We start from the raw sequence: 25,934 nt of genomic DNA, 5'->3' as shown, positions 1-25,934 counted from the left end.
ACTCGGCTCCGCTCCGCACATTACACACTCGGCTCCGCACATTACACACTCGGCTCCGCTCCGCACATTACACACTCGGCTCCGCACATTACACACTCGGCTCTGCTCCACACATTACACACTCTGCTCCGCACATTACACACACAGCTCCGCTCATTACACACTCGGCTCTGCTCCGCACATTACACACACAGCTCCGCTCATTACACACTCGGCTCCGCTCCGCACATTACACACTCGGCTCCGCTCCGCACATTACGCACTCGGCTCCGCACATTACACTCTCGGCTCCGCTCCGCACATTACGCACTCGGCTCCGCACATTACACGCTCGGCTCCGCACATTACACGCTCGGCTCGGCACATTACACGCTCGGCTCCGCACATTACACGCTCGGCTGCGCACATTACACGCTTGGCTCCGCACATTACACGCTCGGCTCCGCTCCGCACATTACACACTCGGCTCCGCACATTACACACTCGGCTCTGCTCCGCACATTACACACTCTGCTCCGCTCATTACACACTCGGCTCCGGACATTACACACTCGGCTCCGCTCCGGACATTACACACTCGGCTCCGCTCCGCACATTACACACTCGGCTCCGCACATTACACGCTCGGCTCCGCTCCGCACATTACACGCTCGGCTCCGCTCCGCACATTACACGCTCGGCTCCGCTCATTACACGCTCGGCTTCGCACATTACACACTCGGCTCCGCACATTACACACTCGGCTCGGCTCCGCACATTACACACTCGGCTCGGCTTCGCACATTACACACTCGGCTCCTCTCCGCACATTACACGCTCGGCTCCGCTCCGCACATTACACACTCGGCTCCGCTCCGCACATTACACTCTCGGCTCCGCTCCGCACATTACACGCTCGGCTCCGCACATTACACACTCGGCTCTGCTCCGCACATTACACACTCGGCTCCGCACATTACACGCTCGGCTCCGCACATTACACACTCGGCTCTGCTCCGCACATTACACGCTCGGCTCCCCTCCGCACATTACACGCTCGGCTCCGCTCATTACACGCTCGGCTCCGCTCCGCACATTACACACTCGGCTTCGCACATTACACACTCGGCTCCGCACATTACACACTCGGCTCGGCTCCGCACATTACACACTCGGCTCGGCTTCGCACATTACACACTCGGCTCCGCTCCGCACATTACACACTCGGCTCCTCTCCGCACATTACACGCTCGGCTCCGCTCCGCACATTACATGCTCGGCTCCGCTCCGCACATTATACGCTAGGCTCCGCTCCGCACATTACACGCTCGGCTCCGCACATTACACGCTCGGCTCCGCACATTAGACGCTCGGCTCCGCTCCGCACATTACACGCTCGGCTCCGCTCCGCACATTACACGCTCGGCTCCGCTCCGCACATTACGCACTCGGCTCCGCACATTACACACTCGGCTCCGCTCCGCACATTACACACTCGGCTCCGCTCCGCACATTACACGATCGGCTCCGCTCCGCACATTACACGATCGGCTCCGCTCCGCACATTACGCACTCGGCTCCGCACATTACACAGTCGGCTCCGCTCCGCACATTACACACTCGGCTCCGCACATTACACACTCGGCTCCACACATTACACACTCGGCTCCGCTCCGCACATTACACACTCGGCTCCGCTCCGCACATTACACACTCGGCTCCGCTCCGCACATTACACACTCGGCTCCGCTCCGCACATTACACACTCGGCTCCGCACATTACACACTCGGCTCCGCTCCGCACATTACACACTCGGCTCCGCTCCGCACATTACACACTCGGCTCCGCTCCGCACATTACACACTCGGCTCCGCACATTACACACTCGGCTCCGCTCCGCATATTACACACACAGCTCCGCTCATTACACACTCGGCTCCGCTCCGCACATTACACACTCGGCTCCGCTCCGCACATTACCCACTCGGCTCCGCACATTACACTCTCGGCTCCGCTACGCACATTACGCACTCGGCTCCGCTCCGCACATTACGCACTCGGCTCCGCTCCGCACATTACGCACTCGGCTCCGCACATTACACGCTCTGCTCCGCACATTACGCACTCGGCTCCGCACATTACACGCTCGGCTCCGCTCCGCACATTACACGCTCGACTCCGCTCCGCACATTACACGCTCGGCGCGGCTCCGCACATTACACGCTCGGCGCAGCTCCGCACATTACATGCTCGGCTCCGCTCCGCACATTACACGCTCGGCTCCGCTCCGCACATTACACGCTCGGCTCCGCACATTACACACTCGGCTCCGCTCTGCACATTACACACTCGGCTCCGCTCCGCACATTACACACTCGGCTCCGCACATTACACACTCAGCTCCGCTCCGCACATTACACGCTCGGCTCCGCTCCGCACATTACACACTCGGCTCCGCTCCGCACATTACACACTCGGCTCCGCTCCGCACATTACACACTCGGCTCCGCACATTACACACTCGGCTCTGCTCCGCACATTACACACTCGGCTCCGCACATTACGCGCTCGGCTCCGCTCCGCACATTACGCGCTCGGCTCCTCACATTACGCGCTCGGCTCGGCTCCGCACATTACGCGCTCGGCGCGGCTCCGCACATTACGCGCTCGGCTCGGCTCCGCACATTACACGCTCGGCTCCGCACATTACACGCTCGGCTCGGCACATTACACGCTCGGCTCCGCACATTACACGCTCGGCTGCGCACATTACACGCTTGGCTCCGCACATTACACGCTCGGCTCCGCTCCGCACATTACACACTCGGCTCCGCACATTACACACTCGGCTCTGCTCCGCACATTACACACTCTGCTCCGCTCATTACACACTCGGCTCCGGACATTACACACTCGGCTCCGCTCCGGACATTACACACTCGGCTCCGCTCCGCACATTACACACTCGGCTCCGCACATTACACGCTCGGCTCCGCTCCGCACATTACACGCTCGGCTCCGCTCCGCACATTACACGCTCGGCTCCGCTCATTACACGCTCGGCTTCGCACATTACACACTCGGATCCGCACATTACACACTCGGCTCGGCTCCGCACATTACACACTCGGCTCGGCTTCGCACATTACACACTCGGCTCCTCTCCGCACATTACACGCTCGGATCCGCTCCGCACATTACACACTCGGCTCCGCTCCGCACATTACACGCTCGGCTCCGCTCCGCACATTACACGCTCGGCTCCGCACATTACACACTCGGCTCTGCTCCGCACATTACACACTCGGCTCCGCACATTACACGCTCGGCTCCGCACATTACACGCTCGGCTCCGCTACGCACATTACACGCTCGGCTCCGCTCCGCACATTACACGCTCGGCTCCGCTCATTACACGCTCGGCTCCGCTCCGCACATTACACACTCGGCTTCGCACATTACACACTCGGCTCCGCACATTACACACTCGGCTCGGCTCCGCACATTACACACTCGGCTCGGCTTCGCACATTACACACTCGGCTCCGCTCCGCACATTACACACTCGGCTCCTCTCCGCACATTACACGCTCGGCTCCGCTCCGCACATTACATGCTCGGCTCCGCTCCGCACATTATACGCTAGGCTCCGCTCCGCACATTAGACGCTCGGCTCCGCTCCGCACATTACGCACTCGGCTCCGCACATTACACACTCGGCTCCGCTCCGCACATTACACACTCGGCTCCGCTCCGCACATTACACGATCGGCTCCGCTCCGCACATTACACGATCGGCTCCGCTCCGCACATTACGCACTCGGCTCCGCACATTACACAGTCGGCTCCGCTCCGCACATTACACACTCGGCTCCGCACATTACACACTCGGCTTCGCACATTACACACTCGGCTCCGCTCCGCACATTACACACTCGGCTCCGCTCCGCACATTACACACTCGGCTCCGCTCCGCACATTACACACTCGGCTCCGCACATTACACACTCGGCTCCGCTCCGCACATTACACACTCGGCTCTGCTCCGCACATTACACACTCGGCTCCGCTCCGCACATTACGCGCTCGGCTCCTCACATTACGCGCTCGGCTCCGCTCCGCACATTACGCGCTCGGCTCCGCTCCGCACATTACACGCTCGGCTCCGCTCATTACACGCTCGGCTTCGCACATTACACACTCGGCTCCGCACATTACACACTCGGCTCGGCTCCGCACATTACACACTCGGCTCGGCTTCGCACATTACACACTCGGCTCCTCTCCGCACATTACACGCTCGGCTCCGCTCCGCACATTACACACTCGGCTCCGCTCCGCACATTACACGCTCGGCTCCGCTCCGCACATTACACGCTCGGCTCCGCACATTACACACTCGGCTCCGCACATTACACGCTCGGCTCCGCACATTACACACTCGGCTCCGCTCCGCACATTACACGCTCGGCTCCGCTCCGCACATTACACGCTCGGCTCCGCTCATTACACGCTCGGCTCCGCTCCGCACATTACACACTCGGCTTCGCACATTACACACTCGGCTCCGCACATTACACACTCGGCTCGGCTCCGCACATTACACACTCGGCTCCGCTCCGCACATTACACACTCGGCTCCGCTCCGCACATTACACACTCGGCTCCGCACATTACACACTCGGCTCTGCTCCACACATTACACACACAGCTCCGCTCATTACACACTCGGCTCCGCTCCGCACATTACACACACAGCTCCGCTCATTACACACTCAGCTCCGCTCCGCACATTACACACTCGGCTCCGCTCCGCACATTACGCACTCGGCTCCGCACATTACACTCTCGGCTCCGCTACGCACATTACGCACTCGGCTCCGCTCCGCACATTACGCACTCGGCTCCGCTCCGCACATTACGCACTCGGCTCCGCACATTACACGCTCGGCTCCGCACATTACGCACTCGGCTCCGCACATTACACGCTCGGCTCCGCTCCGCACATTACACACTCGGCTCCGCTCCGCACATTACACACTCGGCTCCGCACATTACACACTCGGCTCTGCTCCGCACATTACACACTCGGCTCCGCTCCGCACATTACACACTCGGCTCTGCTCCGCACATTACACACTCGGCTCCGCTCCGCACATTACACACTCGGCTCCGCACATTACACACACAGCTCCGCTCATTACACACTCGGCTCCGCTCCGCACATTACACACACAGCTCCGCTCATTACACACTCGGCTCCGCTCCGCACATTACACACTCGGCTCCGCTCCGCACATTACGCACTCGGCTCCGCACATTACACGCTCGGCTCTGCTCCGCACATTACACGCTCGGCTCGGCTCCGCACATTACACGCTCGGCTCCGCACATTACACACTCGGCTCCGCTCCGGACATTACACACTCGGCTCCGCTCCGCACATTACACACTCGGCTCCGCACATTACACGCTCGGCTCCGCTCCGTACATTACACGCTCGGCTCCGCTCCGCACATTACACGCTCGGCTCCGCTCATTACACGCTCGGCTCCGCTCCGCACATTACACACTCGGCTTCGCACATTACACACTCGGCTCCGCACATTACACACTCGGCTCCGCACATTACACACTCGGCTCGGCTCCGCACATTACACGCTCGGCTCAGCTCCGCACATTACACGCTCGGCTCCGCACATTACACACTCGGCTCCGCTCCGGACATTACACACTCGGCTCCGCTCCGCACATTACACACTCGGCTCTGCACATTACACGCTCGGCTCCGCTCCGCACATTACACGCTCGGCTCCGCTCATTACACGCTCGGCTCCGCTCCGCACATTACACACTCGGCTCCGCACATTACACACTCGGCTCGGCTCCGCACATTACACACTCGGCTCGGCTTCGCACATTACACACTCGGCTCCTCTCCGCACATTACACGCTCGGCTCCGCTCCGCACATTACACGCTCGGCTCCGCACATTACACACTCGGCTCCTCTCCGCACATTACACGCTCGGCTCCGCTCCGCACATTACACGCTCGGCTCCGCACATTACACGCTCGGCTCCGCTCCGCACATTACACGCTCGGCTCCGCTCCGCACATTACACGCTCGGCTCCGCTCATTACACGCTCGGCTCCGCTCCGCACATTACACACTCGGCTTCGCACATTACACACTCGGCTCCGCACATTACACACTCGGCTCGGCTCCGCACATTACACACTCGGCTCGGCTTCGCACATTACACGCTCGGCTCCTCTCCGCACATTACACGCTCGGCTCCGCTCCGCACATTACACGCTCGGCTCCGCTCCGCACATTACACGCTCGGCTCTGCTCCGCACATTACACGCTCGGCTCCGCACATTACACACTCGGCTCCGCTCCGCACATTACACGCTCGGCTCCGCTCAGCACATTACACGCTCGGCTCCGCTCCGCACATTACACGCTCGGCTCCGCTCCGCACATTACACACTCGGCTCCGCTCCGCACATTACGCACTCGGCTCCGCACATTACACACTCGGCTCAGCTCCGCACATTACACACTCGGCTCCGCTCCGCACATTACACGCTCGGCTCCGCTCCGCACATTACACACTCGGCTTCGCACATTACACACTCGGCTCCGCACATTACACACTCGGCTCGGCTCCGCACATTACACACTCGGCTCCGCACATTACACACTCGGCTCCGCTCCGCACATTACACACTCGGCTCCGCTCTGCACATTACACACTCGGCTCCGCTCCGCACATTACACACTCAGCTCCGCACATTACACACTCGGCTCCGCTCCGCACATTACACACTCGGCTCCGCACATTACACACTCGGCTCTGCTCCGCACATTACACACTCGGCTCGGCTCCGCACATTACACACTCGGATCCTCTCCGCACATTACACACTCGGCTCCTCTCCGCACATTACACGCTCGGCTCCACTCCGCACATTACACGCTCGGCTCCGCTCCGCACATTACACGCTCAGCTCCGCACATTACACGCTCGGCTCTGCTCCGCACATTACACGCTCGGCTCCGCTCCGCACAATACACGCTCGGCTCCGCTCCGCACATTACGCGCTCGGCTCCGCTCCGCACATTACGCGCTCGGCTCGGCTCCGCACATTACGCGCTCGGCTCCTCACATTACGCGCTCGGCTCGGCACATTACGCGCTCGGCGCGGCTCCGCACATTACGCGCTCGGCTCCGCACATAACGCGCTCGGCTCGGCTCCGCACATTACACGCTCGGCTCGGCTCCGCACATTACACGCTCGGCTCGGCTCCGCACATTACACGCTCGGCTCCGCACATTACACGCTCGGCTCCGCTCCGGACATTACACACTCGGCTCCGCTCCGCACATTACGCACTCGGCTCCGCACATTACACACTCGGCTCCGCTCCGCACATTACGCACTCGGCTCCGCTCCGCACATTACGCACTCGGCTCCGCTCCGCACATTACGCACTCGGTTCCGCTCCGCACATTACGCACTCGGCTCCGCTCCGCACATTACTCACACGGCTCCGCTCCGCACATTACTCACACGGCTCCGCTCCGCACATTACGCACTCGGCTCCGCTCCGCACATTACGCACTCGACTCCGCTCCGCACATTACGCACTCGGCTCCGCACATTACGCACTCGGCTCCGCACATTACGCACTCGGCTCCGCTCCGCACATTACGCACTCGACTCCGCACATTACGCACTCGGCTCCGCTCCGCACATTACGCACTCGGCTCCGCACATTACGCACTCGGCTCCGCTCCGCACATTACACACTCGGCTCCGCACGTTACACACTCGGCTCCGCTCCGCACATTACGCACTCGGCTCCGCTAAGCACATTACGCACTCGGCTCCGCTAAGCACATTACGCACTCGGCTCCGCTCATTACGCACTCGGCACCGCTCATTACGCACTCGGCTCCGCTCATTACGCACTCGGCTCCGCACATTACACACTCGGCTCCGCACATTACACACTCGGCTCCGCTCCGCACATTACGCACTCGGCTCCGCTCCGCACATTACGCACTCGGCTCCGCTCCGCACATTACACACTCGGCTCCGCACATTACACACTCGGCTCCGCTCCGCACATTACACACTCGTCTCCGCACATTACACGCTTGGCTCCGCTCCGCACATTACGCGCTCGGCGCCGCTCCGCACATTACGCGCTCGGCTCCGCTCTGCACATTACGCGCTCGGCTCCGCTCCGCACATTACGCGCTCGGCCCCGCTCCGCACATTACGCTCTCGGCTCCGCTCCGCACATTACGCACTCGGCTCCGCTCCGCACATTACTCACACGACTCCGCTCCGCATATTACGCACTCGGCTCCGCTCCGCACATTACGCACTCGGCTCCGCTCCGCACATTACACACTCGGCTCCGCACATTACGCACACGGCTCCGCTCCGCACATTACGCACTCGGCTCCGCTCCGCACATTACGCACTCGGCTCCGCTCCGCACATTACGCACTCGGCTCCGCTCCGCACATTACGCACTCGGCTCCGCTAAGCACATTACGCACTCAGCTCCGCTCATTACGCACTCGGCACCGCTCATTACGCACTCGGCACCGCTCATTACGCACTTGGCTCCGCTTATTACGCACTCGGCTCCGCACATTACACACTCGGCTCCGCACATTACACACTCGGCTCCGCTCCGCACATTACGCACTCGGCTCCGCTCAGCACATTACACACTCGGCTCCGCACATTACACACTCGGCTCCGCTCCGCACATTACACACTCGTCTCCGCACATTACACGCTCGGCTACGCTCCGCACATTACGCGCTCGGCTCCGCTCCGCACATTACGCGCTCGGCTCCGCTCCGCACATTACGCGCTCGGCTCCGCTCCGCACATTACGCGCTCGGCCCCACTCCGCACATTACGCGCTCGGCTCCGCTCCGCACATTACGCGCTCGGCTCCGCTCCGCACATTACGCACTCGGCTCCGCTCCGCACATTACACACTCGGCTCCGCACATTACACACTCGGCTCCGCTCCGCACATTACACACTCGGCTCCGCTCCGCACATTACACACTCGGCTCCGCTCCGCACATTACACACTCTGCTCCGCTCATTACACACTCGGCTCCGCTCCGCACATTACACACTCGGCTCCGCACATTACACACTCGGCTCCGCTCCGCACATTACACACTCGGCTCCGCTCCGCACATTACACACTCGGCTCCGCTCCGCACATTACACACTCTGCTCCGCTCATTACACACTCGGCTCCGCTCCGCACATTACACACTCGGCTCCGCACATTACACACTCGGCTCCGCTCCGCACATTACACACTCGGCTCCGCTCCGCAGATTACACACTCGGCTCCGCTCCGCACATTACACACTCGGCTCCGCTCATTACACACTCGGCTCCGCTCCGCACATTACACGCTCCGCTACGCACATTACACACTCGGCTCCGCTCCGCACATTACACACTCGGCTCCGCTCATTACACACTCGGCTCCGCTCCGCACATTACACACTCGGCTCCGCACATTACACACTCGGCTCCGCTCCGCACATTACACACTCGGCTCCGCACATTACACACTCGGCTCCGCTCCGCACATTACACACTCGGCTCCGCACATTACACACTCGGCTCTGCTCCACACATTACACACTCTGCTCCGCACATTACACACAAAGCTCCGCTCATTACACACTCGGCTCCGCTCCGCACATTACACACACAGCTCCGCTCATTACACACTCGGCTCCGCTCCGCACATTACACACTCGGCTCCGCTCCGCACATTACGCACTCGGCTCCGCACATTACACTCTCGGCTCCGCTCCGCACATTACGCACTCGGCTCCGCACATTACACTCTCGGCTCCGCTCCGCACATTACACGCTCGGCTCCGCTCCGCTCATTACACACTCGGCTCCGCTCCGCACATTACACACTCGGCTCCGCTCCGCACATTACACACTCGGCTCCGCTCAGCACATTACACATTCGGCTCCGCTCCGCACATTACACACTCGGCTCCGCACATTACACACTCGGCTCCGCTCCACACATTACACGCTCGGCTCTGCACATTACACACTCGGCTCCGCTCCGCACATTACGCACTCGGCTCCGCTCCGCACATTACGCACTCGGCTCCGCACATTACACGGTCGGCTCCGCTCCGCACATTACACGCTCGGCTCCGCTCCGCACATTACACGCTCGGCGCGGCTCCGCACATTACACGCTCGGCGCGGCTCCGCACATTACACACTCGGCTCTGCTCCGCACATTACACACTCGGCTCGGCTCCGCACATTACACACTCGGCTCCGCTCCGCACATTACACACTCGGCTCTGCTCCGCACATTACACACTCGGCTCGGCTCCGCACATTACACACTCGGATCCTCTCCGCACATTACACACTCGGCTCCTCTCCGCACATTACACGGTCGGCTCCACTCCGCACATTACACGCTCGGCTCCGCTCCGCACATTACACGCTCAGCTCCGCACATTACACGCTTGGCTCCGCTCCGCACATTACACGCTCGGCTCCGCTCCGCACAATACACGCTCGGCTCCGCTCCGCACATTACACACTCGGCTCCTCTCCGCACATTACACGCTCGGCTCCACTCCGCACATTACACGCTCGGCTCCGCTCCGCACATTACACGCTCGGCTCCGCTCCGCACAATACACGCTCGGCTCCGCTCCGCACATTACACACTCGGCTCCTCTCCGCACATTACACGCTCGGCTCCACTCCGCACATTACACGCTCGGCTCCGCTCCGCACATTACATGCTCAGCTCCGCACATTACACGCTCGGCTCCGCTCCGCACATTACACGCTCGGCTCCGCTCCGCACAATACACGCTCGGCTCCGCTCCGCACATTACGCGCTCGGCTCCGCACATTACGCGCTCGGCTCGGCTCCGCACATTACGCGCTCGGCACATTACGCGCTCGGCGCGGCTCCGCACATTACGCGCTCGGCTCGGCTCCGCACATTACGCGCTCGGCTCGGCTCCGCACATTACACGCTCGGCTCCGCACATTACACACTCGGCTCCGCTCCGGACATTACACACTCGGCTCCGCTCCGCACATTACACACTCGGCTCGGCACATTACACGCTCGGCTCCGCTCCGCACATTACACGCTCGGCTCTACTCCGCACATTACACGCTCGGCTCCGCTCATTACACGCTCGGCTCCGCTCCGCACATTACACACTCGGCTTCGCACATTACACACTCGGCTCCGCACATTACACACTCGGCTCGGCTCCGCACATTACACACTCGGCTCGGCTCCGCACATTACACGCTCGGCTCGGCTCCGCACATTACACGCTCGGCTCCGCACATTACACACTCGACTCCGCTCCGGACATTACACGCTCGGCTCCGCTCATTACACGCTCGGTTCCGCTCCGCACATTACACACTCGGCTCTGCACATTACACACTCGGCTCCGCTACGCACATTACACACTCGGCTCCGCTCTGCACATTACACACTCGGCTCCGCTCCGCACATTACACACTCGGCTCCGCACATTACACACTCGGCTCCGCTCCGCACATTACACACTCGGCTCCGCACATTACACACTCGGCTCTGCTCCGCACATTACACACTCGGCTCGGCTCCGCACATTACACACTCGGATCCTCTCCGCACATTACACACTCGGCTCCTCTCCGCACATTACACGCTCGGCTCCACTCCGCACATTACACGCTCGGCTCCGCTCCGCACATTACACGCTCAGCTCCGCACATTACACGCTCGGCTCCGCTCCGCACATTACACGCTCGGCTCCGCTCCGCACAATACACGCTCGGCTCCGCTCCGCACATTACGCGCTCGGCTCCGCTCCGCACATTACGCGCTCGGCTCCTCACATTACGCGCTCGGCTCGGCTCGGCACATTACGCGCTCGGCTCGGCTCCGCACATTACACGCTCGGCTCGGCTCCGCATATTACACGCTCGGCTCGGCTCCGCACATTACACGCTCGGCTCCGCACATTACACACTCGGCTCCGCTCCGGACATTACACACTCGGCTCCGCTCCGCACATTACACACTCGGCTCCGCACATTACACGCTCGGCTTCGCTCCGCACATTACACGCTCGGCTCCGCTCCGCACATTACACGCTCGGCTCCGCTCATTACACGCTCGGCTCCGCACATTACACACTCGGCTTCGCACATTACACACTCGGCTCCGCACATTACACACTCGGCTCGGCTCCGCACATTACACACTCGGCTCGGCTCCGCACATTACACGCTCGGCTCGGCTCCGCACATTACACGCTCGGCTCCGCACATTACACACTCGGCTCCGCTCCGGACATTACACACTCGGCTCCGCTCCGCACATTACACACTCGGCTCCGCACATTACACGCTCGGCTCCGCTCCGCACATTACACGCTCGGCTCCGCTCATTACACGCTCGGCTCCGCTCCGCACATTACACACTCGGCTCCGCACATTACACACTCGGCTCGGCTCCGCACATTACACACTCGGCTCGGCTTCGCACATTACACACTCGGCTCCTCTCCGCACATTACACGCTCGGCTCCGCTCCGCACATTACACGCTCGGCTCCGCACATTACACACTCGGCTCGGCTCCGCACATTACACGCTCGGCTCGGCTCCGCACATTACACGCTCGGCTCCGCACATTACACACTCGGCTCCGCTCCGGACATTACACACTCGGCTCCGCTCCGCACATTACACACTCGGCTCCGCACATTACACGCTCGGCTCCGCTCCGCACATTACACGCTCGGCTCCGCTCATTACACGCTCGGCTCCGCTCCGCACATTACACACTCGGCTCCGCACATTACACACTCGGCTCGGCTCCGCACATTACACACTCGGCTCGGCTTCGCACATTACACACTCGGCTCCTCTCCGCACATTACACGCTCGGCTCCGCTCCGCACATTACACGCTCGGCTCCGCACATTACACACTCGGCTCTGCTCCGCACATTACACGCTCGGCTCCGCACATTACACGCTCGGCTCCGCACATTACACACTCGGCTCCACTCCGCACATTACACGCTCGGCTCCGCTCCGCACATTACACGCTCGGCTCCGCTCATTACACGCTCGGCTCCGCTCCGCACATTACACACTCGGCTTCGCACATTACACACTCGGCTCCGCACATTACACACTCGGCTCGGCTCCGCACATTACACACTCGGCTCGGCTTCGCACATTACACACTCGGCTCCTCTCCGCACATTACACGCTCGGCTCCGCTCCGCACATTACACGCTCGGCTCCGCTCCGCACATTACACGCTCGGCTCCGCACATTACACACTCGGCTCTGCTCCGCACATTACACGCTCGGCTCCACACAATACACGCTCGGCTCCGCACATTACACACTCGGCTCCGCTCCGCACATTACACGCTCGGCTCCGCTCAGCACATTACACGCTCGGCTCCGCTCCGCACATTACACGCTCGGCTCCGCTCCGCACATTACACACTCGGCTCCGCTCCGCACATTACGCACTCGGCTCCGCACATTACACACTCGGCTCAGCTCCGCACATTACACACTCGGCTCCGCTCTGCACATTACACGCTCGGCTCCGCTCCGCACATTACACACTCGGCTTCGCACATTACACACTCGGCTCCGCACATTACACACTCGGCTCGGCTCCGCACATTACACACTCGGCTCGGCTTCGGACATTACACACTCGGCTCCTCTCCGCAAATTACACGCTCGGCTCGGCTTCGCACATTACACACTCGGCTCCTCTCCGCACATTACACACTCGGCTCCGCTCCGCACATTACACGCTCGGCTCCGCTCCGCACATTACACGCTCGGCTCCGCACATTACACACTCGGCTCCGCTCCGCATATTACACACTCGAATCCGCTCATTACCCACTCGGCTCCGCTCCACACATTACGCACTCGGCTCCGCTCCGCACATTACACACTCGGCTCCGCTCCGCACATTACACACTCGGCTCCGCTCCGCACATTACACACTCGGCTCCGCTCCGCACATTACACACTCGGCTCCGCTCCGCACATTACACACTCAGCTCCGCTCCGCACATTACACGCTCGGCTCCGCTCCGCACATTACACACTCGACTCCGCTCCGCACATTACACACTCGGCTCCGCTCCGCACATTACACACTCGGCTCCGCTCCGCACATTACACACTCGGCTCCGCACATTACACACTCGGCTCTGCTCCGCACATTACACACTCGGCTCGGCTCCGCACATTACACACTCGGATCCTCTCCGCACATTACACACTCGGCTACTCTCCGCACATTACACGCTCGGCTCCACTCCGCACATTACACGCTCGGCTCCGCTCCGTACATTACACGCTCAGCTCCGCACATTACACGCTCGGCTCCGCTACGCACATTACACGCTCGGCTCCGCTCCGCACAATACACGCTCGGCTCCGCTCCGCACATTACATACTCGGCTCCTCTCCGCACATTACACGCTCGGGTCCACTCCGCACATTACACGCTCGGCTCCGCTCCGCACATTACACGCTCAGCTCCGCACATTACACGCTCGGCTCCGCTCCGCACATTACACGCTCGGCTCCGCTCCGCACAATACACGCTCGGCTCCGCTCCGCACATTACGCGCTCGGCTCCGCTCCGCACATTACGCGCTCGGCTCCGCACATTACGCGCTCGGCTCCTCACATTACGCGCTCGGCACATTACGCGCTCGGCGCGGCTCCGCACATTACGCGCTCGGCTCCGCACATAACGCGCTCGGCTCGGCTCCGCACATTACACGCTCGGCTCCGGACATTACACACTCGGCTCCGCTCCGGACATTACACACTCGGCTCCGCTCCGCACATTACACGCTCGGCTCCACTCCGCACATTACACGCTCGGCTCCGCTCATTACACGCTCGACTCCGCTCCGCACATTACACACTCGGCTTCGCACATTACACACTCGGCTCCGCACATTACACACTCGGCTCGGCTCCGCACATTACACACTCGGCTCGGCTCCGCACATTACACGCTCGGCTCGGCTCCGCACATTACACGCTCGGCTCCGCACATTACACACTCGGCTCCGCTCCGGACATTACACACTCGGCTCCGCTCCGCACATTACACACTCGGCTCCGCACATTACACGCTCGGCTCCGCTCCGCACATTACACGCTCGGCTCCGCTCATTACACGCTCGGCTCCGCTCCGCACATTACACACTCGGCTCCGCACATTACACACTCGGCTCCGCTCCGCACATTACACACTCGGCTCCGCTCTGCACATTACACACTCGGCTCCGCTCCGCACATTACACACTCGGCTGCGCACATTACACACTCGGCTCCGCTCCGCACATTACACACTCGGCTCCGCACATTACACACTCGGCTCTGCTCCGCACATTACACACTCGGCTCGGCTCCGCACATTACACACTCGGATCCTCTCCGCACATTACACACTCGGCTCCTCTCCGCACATTACACGCTCGGCTCCACTCCGCACATTACACGCTCGGCTCCGCTCCGCACATTACACGCTCAGCTCCGCACATTACACGCTCGGCTCTGCTCCGCACATTACACGCTCGGCTCCGCTCCGCACAATACACGCTCGGCTCCGCTCCGCACATTACGCGCTCGGCTCCGCTCCGCACATTACGCGCTCGGCTCGGCTCCACACATTACGCGCTCGGCTCCTCACATTACGCGCTCGGCTCGGCACATTACGCGCTCGGCGCGGCTCCGCACATTACGCGCTCGGCTCCGCACATAACGCGCTCGGCTCCGCACATTACACGCTCGGCTCGGCTCCGCACATTACACGCTCGGCTCGGCTCCGCACATTACACGCTCGGCTCCGCACATTACACACTCGGCTCCGCTCCGGACATTACACACTCGGCTCCGCTCCGCACATTACACACTCGGCTCCGCACATTACACGCTCGGCTCCGCTCCGTACATTACACGCTCGGCTCCGCTCCGGACATTACACGCTCGGCTCCGCTCATTACACGCTCGGTTCCGCTCCGCACATTACACACTCGGCTCTGCACATTACACACTCGGCTCCGCTACGCACATTACACACTCGGCTCCGCTCTGCACATTACACACTCGGCTCCGCTCCGCACATTACACACTCGGCTCCGCACATTACACACTCGGCTCCGCTCCGCACATTACACACTCGGCTCCGCACATTACACACTCGGCTCTGCTCCGCACATTACACACTCGGCTCGGCTCCGCACATTACACACTCGGATCCTCTCCGCACATTACACACTCGGCTCCTCTCCGCACATTACACGCTCGGCTCCACTCCGCACATTACACGCTCGGCTCCGCTCCGCACATTACACGCTCAGCTCCGCACATTACACGCTCGGCTCCGCTCCGCACATTACACGCTCGGCTCCGCTCCGCACAATACACGCTCGGCTCCGCTCCGCACATTACGCGCTCGGCTCCGCTCCGCACATTACGCGCTCGGCTCCTCACATTACGCGCTCGGCTCGGCTCGGCACATTACGCGCTCGGCTCGGCTCCGCACATTACACGCTCGGCTCGGCTCCGCACATTACACGCTCGGCTCGGCTCCGCACATTACACGCTCGGCTCCGCACATTACACACTCGGCTCCGCTCCGGACATTACACACTCGGCTCCGCTCCGCACATTACACACTCGGCTCCGCACATTACACGCTCGGCTTCGCTCCGCACATTACACGCTCGGGTACGCTCCGCACATTACACGCTCGGCTCCGCTCATTACACGCTCGGCTCCGCACATTACACACTCGGCTTCGCACATTACACACTCGGCTCCGCACATTACACACGCGGCTCGGCTCCGCACATTACACACTCGGCTCGGCTCCGCACATTACACGCTCGGCTCGGCTCCGCACATTACACGCTCGGCTCCGCACATTACACACTCGGCTCCGCTCCGGACATTACACACTCGGCTCCGCTCCGCACATTACACACTCGGCTCCGCACATTACACGCTCGGCTCCGCTCCGCACATTACACGCTCGGCTCCGCTCATTACACGCTCGGCTCCGCTCCGCACATTACACACTCGGCTCCGCACATTACACACTCGGCTCGGCTCCGCACATTACACACTCGGCTCGGCTTCGCACATTACACACTCGGCTCCTCTCCGCACATTACACGCTCGGCTCCGCTCCGCACATTACACGCTCGGCTCCGCACATTACACACTCGGCTCGGCTCCGCACATTACACGCTCGGCTCGGCTCCGCACATTACACGCTCGGCTCCGCACATTACACACTCGGCTCCGCTCCGGACATTACACACTCGGCTCCGCTCCGCACATTACACACTCGGCTCCGCACATTACACGCTCGGCTCCGCTCCGCACATTACACGCTCGGCTCCGCTCATTACACGCTCGGCTCCGCTCCGCACATTACACACTCGGCTCCGCACATTACACACTCGGCTCGGCTCCGCACATTACACACTCGGCTCGGCTTCGCACATTACACACTCGGCTCCTCTCCGCACATTACACGCTCGGCTCCGCTCCGCACATTACACGCTCGGCTCCGCACATTACACACTCGGCTCTGCTCCGCACATTACACGCTCGGCTCCGCACATTACACGCTCGGCTCCGCACATTACACACTCGGCTCCACTCCGCACATTACACGCTCGGCTCCGCTCCGCACATTACACGCTCGGCTCCGCTCATTACACGCTCGGCTCCGCTCCGCACATTACACACTCGGCTTCGCACATTACACACTCGGCTCCGCACATTACACACTCGGCTCGGCTCCGCACATTACACACTCGGCTCGGCTTCGCACATTACACACTCGGCTCCTCTCCGCACATTACACGCTCGGCTCCGCTCCGCACATTACACGCTCGGCTCCGCTCCGCACATTACACGCTCGGCTCCGCACATTACACACTCGGCTCTGCTCCGCACATTACACGCTCGGCTCCACACAATACACGCTCGGCTCCGCACATTACACACTCGGCTCCGCTCCGCACATTACACGCTCGGCTCCGCTCAGCACATTACACGCTCGGCTCCGCTCCGCACATTACACGCTCGGCTCCGCTCCGCACATTACACACTCGGCTCCGCTCCGCACATTACGCACTCGGCTCCGCACATTACACACTCGGCTCAGCTCCGCACATTACACACTCGGCTCCGCTCTGCACATTACACGCTCGGCTCCGCTCCGCACATTACACACTCGGCTTCGCACATTACACACTCGGCTCCGCACATTACACACTCGGCTCGGCTCCGCACATTACACACTCGGCTCGGCTTCGGACATTACACACTCGGCTCCTCTCCGCAAATTACACGCTCGGCTCGGCTTCGCACATTACACACTCGGCTCCTCTCCGCACATTACACACTCGGCTCCGCTCCGCACATTACACGCTCGGCTCCGCTCCGCACATTACACGCTCGGCTCCGCACATTACACAATCGGCTCCGCTCCGCATATTACACACTCGAATCCGCTCATTACCCACTCGGCTCCGCACATTACACACTCGGCTCCGCTCCACACATTACGCACTCGGCTCCGCTCCGCACATTACACACTCGGCTCCGCTCCGCACATTACACACTCGGCTCCGCTCCGCACATTACACACTCGGCTCCGCTCCGCACATTACACACTCGGCTCCGCTCCGCACATTACACACTCAGCTCCGCTCCGCACATTACACGCTCGGCTCCGCTCCGCACATTACACACTCGACTCCGCTCCGCACATTACACACTCGGCTCCGCTCCGCACATTACACACTCGGCTCCGCTCCGCACATTACACACTCGGCTCCGCACATTACACACTCGGCTCTGCTCCGCACATTACACACTCGGCTCGGCTCCGCACATTACACACTCGGATCCTCTCCGCACATTACACACTCGGCTACTCTCCGCACATTACACGCTCGGCTCCACTCCGCACATTACACGCTCGGCTCCGCTCCGTACATTACACGCTCAGCTCCGCACATTACACGCTCGGCTCCGCTACGCACATTACACGCTCGGCTCCGCTCCGCACAATACACGCTCGGCTCCGCTCCGCACATTACACACTCGGCTCCTCTCCGCACATTACACGCTCGGGTCCACTCCGCACATTACACGCTCGGCTCCGCTCCGCACATTACACGCTCAGCTCCGCACATTACACGCTCGGCTCCGCTCCGCACATTACACGCTCGGCTCCGCTCCGCACAATACACGCTCGGCTCCGCTCCGCACATTACGCGCTCGGCTCCGCTCCGCACATTACGCGCTCGGCTCCGCACATTACGCGCTCGGCTCCTCACATTACGCGCTCGGCACATTACGCGCTCGGCGCGGCTCCGCACATTACGCGCTCGGCTCCGCACATAACGCGCTCGGCTCGGCTCCGCACATTACACGCTCGGCTCCGGACATTACACACTCGGCTCCGCTCCGGACATTACACACTCGGCTCCGCTCCGCACATTACACGCTCGGCTCCACTCCGCACATTACACGCTCGGCTCCGCTCATTACACGCTCGACTCCGCTCCGCACATTACACACTCGGCTTCGCACATTACACACTCGGCTCCGCACATTACACACTCGGCTCGGCTCCGCACATTACACACTCGGCTCGGCTCCGCACATTACACGCTCGGCTCGGCTCCGCACATTACACGCTCGGCTCCGCACATTACACACTCGGCTCCGCTCCGGACATTACACACTCGGCTCCGCTCCGCACATTACACACTCGGCTCCGCACATTACACGCTCGGCTCCGCTCCGCACATTACACGCTCGGCTCCGCTCATTACACGCTCGGCTCCGCTCCGCACATTACACACTCGGCTCCGCACATTACACACTCGGCTCCGCTCCGCACATTACACACTCGGCTCCGCTCTGCACATTACACACTCGGCTCCGCTCCGCACATTACACACTCGGCTGCGCACATTACACACTCGGCTCCGCTCCGCACATTACACACTCGGCTCCGCACATTACACACTCGGCTCTGCTCCGCACATTACACACTCGGCTCGGCTCCGCACATTACACACTCGGATCCTCTCCGCACATTACACACTCGGCTCCTCTCCGCACATTACACGCTCGGCTCCACTCCGCACATTACACGCTCGGCTCCGCTCCGCACATTACACGCTCAGCTCCGCACATTACACGCTCGGCTCTGCTCCGCACATTACACGCTCGGCTCCGCTCCGCACAATACACGCTCGGCTCCGCTCCGCACATTACGCGCTCGGCTCCGCTCCGCACATTACGCGCTCGGCTCGGCTCCGCACATTACGCGCTCGGCTCCTCACATTACGCGCTCGGCTCGGCACATTACGCGCTCGGCGCGGCTCCGCACATTACGCGCTCGGCTCCGCACATAACGCGCTCGGCTCCGCACATTACACGCTCGGCTCGGCTCCGCACATTACACGCTCGGCTCGGCTCCGCACATTACACGCTCGGCTCCGCACATTACACACTCGGCTCCGCTCCGGACATTACACACTCGGCTCCGCTCCGCACATTACACACTCGGCTCCGCACATTACACGCTCGGCTCCGCTCCGTACATTACACGCTCGGCTCCGCTCCGCACATTACACGCTCGGCTCCGCTCATTACACGCTCGGCTCCGCTCCGCACATTACACACTCGGCTTCGCACATTACACACTCGGCTCCGCACATTACACACTCGGCTCGGCTCCGCACATTACACACTCGGCTCGGCTCCGCACATTACACGCTCGGCTCAGCTCCGCACATTACACGCTCGGCTCCGCACATTACACACTCGGCTCCGCTCCGGACATTACACACTCGGCTCCGCTCCGCACATTACACACTCGGCTCTGCACATTACACGCTCGGCTCCGCTCCGCACATTACACGCTCGGCTCCGCTCATTACACGCTCGGCTCCGCTCCTCACATTACACACTCGGCTCCGCACATTACACACTCGGCTCGGCTCCGCACATTACACACTCGGCTCGGCTTCGCACATTACACACTCGGCTCCTCTCCGCACATTACACGCTCGGCTCCGCTCCGCACATTACACGCTCGGCTCCGCACATTACACACTCGGCTCTGCTCCGCACATTACACGCTCGGCTCTGCACATTACACGCTCGGCTCCGCACATTACACACTCGGCTCCGCTCCGCACATTACACGCTCGGCTCCGCTCCGCACATTACACGCTCGGCTCCGCTCATTACACGCTCGGCTCCGCTCCGCACATTACACACTCGGCTTCGCACATTACACACTCGGCTCCGCACATTACACACTCGGCTCGGCTCCGCACATTACACACTCGGCTCGGCTTCGCACATTACACACTCGGCTCCTCTCCGCACATTACACGCTCGGCTCCGCTCCGCACATTACACGCTCGGCTCCGCTCCGCACATTACACGCTCGGCTCCGCACATTACACACTCGGCTCTGCTCCGCACATTACACGCTCGGCTCCACACAATACACGCTCGGCTCCGCACATTACACACTCGGCTCCGCTCCGCACATTACACGCTCGGCTCCGCTCAGCACATTACACGCTCGGCTCCGCTCCACACATTACACGCTCGGCTCCGCTCCGCACATTACACACTCGGCTCCGCTCCGCACATTACGCACTCGGCTCCGCACATTACACACTCGGCTCAGCTCCGCACATTACACACTCGGCTCCGCTCCGCACATTACACGCTCGGCTCCGCTCCGCACATTACACACTCGGCTTCGCACATTACACACTCGGCTCCGCACATTACACACTCGGCTCGGCTCCGCACATTACACACTCGGCTCCTCTCCGCACATTACACGCTCGGCTCGGCTTCGCACATTACACACTCGGCTCCTCTCCGCACATTACACGCTCGGCTCCGCTCCGCACATTACACGCTCGGCTCCGCTCCGCACATTACACACTCGGCTCCGCTCCGCACATTACACGCTCGGCTCCGCACATTACACACTCGGCTCCGCTCCGCATATTACACACTCGGATCCGCTCATTACCCACTCGGCTCCGCACATTACACACTCGGCTCCGCTCCACACATTACACGCTCAGCTCTGCACATTAAGCACTAGGCTCCGCTCCGCACATTGCACGCTCGGCTCCGCTCCGCACATTACATGCTCGGTTCCGCTCCGCACATTACACGCTCAGCTCCGCTCCGCACATTACACGCTCAGCTCCGCTCCGCACATTACACGCTCGGCGCGGCTCCGCACATTACACGCTCGGCGCGACTCCGCACATTACACGCTCGGCTCCGCTCCGCACATTGCACGCTCGGCTCCGCTCCGCACATTGCACGCTCGGCTCCGCTCCGCACATTACACGCTCGGCTCCGCTCCGCACATTACACGCTCGGCTCCGCTCCGCACATTACACGCTCGGCTCCGCTCCGCACATTGCACACTTGGCTCCGCACATTACACACTCGGCTCCGCTCCGCACATTACACGCTCGGCTCCGCTCCGCACATTACACGCTCGGCTCCGCTCCGCACATTACACGCTCGGCTCCGCTCCGCACATTACACGCTCGGCTCCGCTCCGCACATTGCACACTCGGCTCCGCTCCGCACATTACACGCTCGGCTCCGCTCCGCACATTACACGCTCGGCTCCGCACATTACACACTCGGCTCCGCACCGCACATTACACACTCGGCTCCGCTCCGCACATTACACACTCGGCTCCGCACATTACACACTTGGCTCCGCTCCGCACATTACACACTCGGCTCCGCTCCGCACATTACACACTCCGCTCCGCACATTACACACTCCGCTCCGCACATTACACACTCGGCTCCGCTCCGCACATTACACGCTCGGCTCCGATCCGCACATTACACACTCGGCTCCGCACATTACACACTCGGCTCCGCTCCGCACATTACACACTCGTCTCCGCTCCGCAGATTACACACTCGGCTCCGCTCCGCACATTACACACTCGGCTCCGCTCATTACACACTCGGCTCCGCTCCGCACATTACACGCTCCGCTACGCACATTACACACTCGGCTCCGCTCCGCACATTACACACTCGGCTCCGCTCATTACACACTCGGCTCCGCTCCGCACATTACACACTCGGCTCCGCACATTACACACTCGGCTCCGCTCCGCACATTACACACTCGGCTCCGCACATTACACACTCGGCTCCGCACCGCACATTACACACTCGGCTCCGCACATTACACACTCGGCTCTGCTCCACACATTACACACTCTGCTCCGCACATTACACACACAGCTCCGCTCATTACACACTCGGCTCTGCTCCGCACATTACACACACAGCTCCGCTCATTACACACTCGGCTCCGCTCCGCACATTACACACTCGGCTCCGCTCCGCACATTACGCACTCGGCTCCGCACATTACACTCTCGGCTCCGCTCCGCACATTACGCACTCGGCTCCGCACATTACACGCTCGGCTCCGCACATTACACGCTCGGCTCGGCACATTACACGCTCGGCTCCGCACATTACACGCTCGGCTGCGCACATTACATGCTTGGCTCCGCACATTACACGCTCGGCTCCGCTCCGCACATTACACACTCGGCTCCGCACATTACACACTCGGCTCTGCTCCGCACATTACACACTCTGCTCCGCTCATTACACACTCGGCTCCGGACATTACACACTCGGCTCCGCTCCGGACATTACACACTCGGCTCCGCTCCGCACATTACACACTCGGCTCCGCACATTACACGCTCGGCTCCGCTCCGCACATTACACGCTCGGCTCCGCTCCGCACATTACACGCTCGGCTCCGCTCATTACACGCTAGGCTTCGCACATTACACACTCGGCTCCGCACATTACACACTCGGCTCGGCTCCGCACATTACACACTCGGCTCGGCTTCGCACATTACACACTCGGCTCCTCTCCGCACATTACACGCTCGGCTCCGCTCCGCACATTACACACTCGGCTCCGCTCCGCACATTACACTCTCGGCTCCGCTCCGCACATTACACGCTCGGCTCCGCACATTACACACTCGGCTCTGCTCCGCACATTACACACTCGGCTCCGCACATTACACGCTCGGCTCCGCACATTACACACTCGGCTCTGCTCCGCACATTACACGCTCGGCTCCGCTCCGCACATTACACGCTCGGCTCCGCTCATTACACGCTCGGCTCCGCTCCGCACATTACACACTCGGCTTCGCACATTACACACTCGGCTCCGCACATTACACACTCGGCTCGGCTCCGCACATTACACACTCGGCTCGGCTTCGCACATTACACACTCGGCTCCGCTCCGCACATTACACACTCGGCTCCTCTCCGCACATTACACGCTCGGCTCCGCTCCGCACATTACATGCTCGGCTCCGCTCCGCACATTATACGCTAGGCTCCGCTCCGCACATTACACGCTCGGCTCCGCACATTACACGCTCGGCTCCGCACATTACACGCTCGGCTCCGCTCCGCACATTACACGCTCGGCTCCGCTCCGCACATTACACGCTCGGCTCCGCTCCGCACATTACGCACTCGGCTCCGCACATTACACACTCGGCTCCGCTCCGCACATTACACACTCGGCTCCGCTCCGCACATTACACGATCGGCTCCGCTCCGCACATTACACGATCGGCTCCGCTCCGCACATTACGCACTCGGCTCCGCACATTACACAGTCGGCTCCGCTCCGCACATTACACACTCGGCTCCGCACATTACACACTCGGCTCCACACATTACACACTCGGCTCCGCTCCGCACATTACACACTCGGCTCCGCTCCGCACATTACACACTCGGCTCCGCTCCGCACATTACACACTCGGCTCCGCTCCGCACATTACACACTCGGCTCCGCTCCGCACATTACACACTCGGCTCCGCACATTACACACTCGGCTTCGCTCCGCACATTACACACTCGGCTCCGCTCCGCACATTACACACTCGGCTCCGCTCCGCACATTACACACTCGGCTCCGCACATTACACACTCGGCTCCGCTCCGCATATTACACACACAGCTCCGCTCATTACACACTCGGCTCCGCTCCGCACATTACACACTCGGCTCCGCTCCGCACATTACGCACTCGGCTCCGCACATTACACTCTCGGCTCCGCTACGCACATTACGCACTCGGCTCCGCTCCGCACATTACGCACTCGGCTCCGCACATTACACGCTCTGCTCCGCACATTACGCACTCGGCTCCGCACATTACACGCTCGGCTCCGCTCCGCACATTACACGCTCGACTCCGCTCCGCACATTACACGCTCGGCGCGGCTCCGCACATTACACGCTCGGCGCAGCTCCGCACATTACATGCTCGGCTCCGCTCCGCACATTACACGCTCGGCTCCGCTCCGCACATTACACGCTCGGCTCCGCACATTACACACTCGGCTCCGCTCTGCACATTACACACTCGGCTCCGCTCCGCACATTACACACTCGGCTCCGCACATTACACACTCAGCTCCGCTCCGCACATTACACGCTCGGCTCCGCTCCGCACATTACACACTCGGCTCCGCTCCGCACATTACACACTCGGCTCCGCTCCGCACATTACACACTCGGCTCCGCACATTACACACTCGGCTCTGCTCCGCACATTACACACTCGGCTCCGCACATTACGCGCTCGGCTCCGCTCCGCACATTACGCGCTCGGCTCCTCACATTACGCGCTCGGCTCGGC

This window comes from Phyllobates terribilis, unplaced genomic scaffold (assembly GCF_046119375.1).
Source record: "Phyllobates terribilis strain yellow unplaced genomic scaffold, ASM4611937v1 Scaffold_1__5_contigs__length_1240528914, whole genome shotgun sequence".
NCBI classification, from domain to species: Eukaryota; Metazoa; Chordata; class Amphibia; order Anura; family Dendrobatidae; genus Phyllobates; species Phyllobates terribilis.
The sequence above is the reverse complement of the archived record's forward strand: the minus strand, read 5'-3'. Positions refer to the sequence as shown.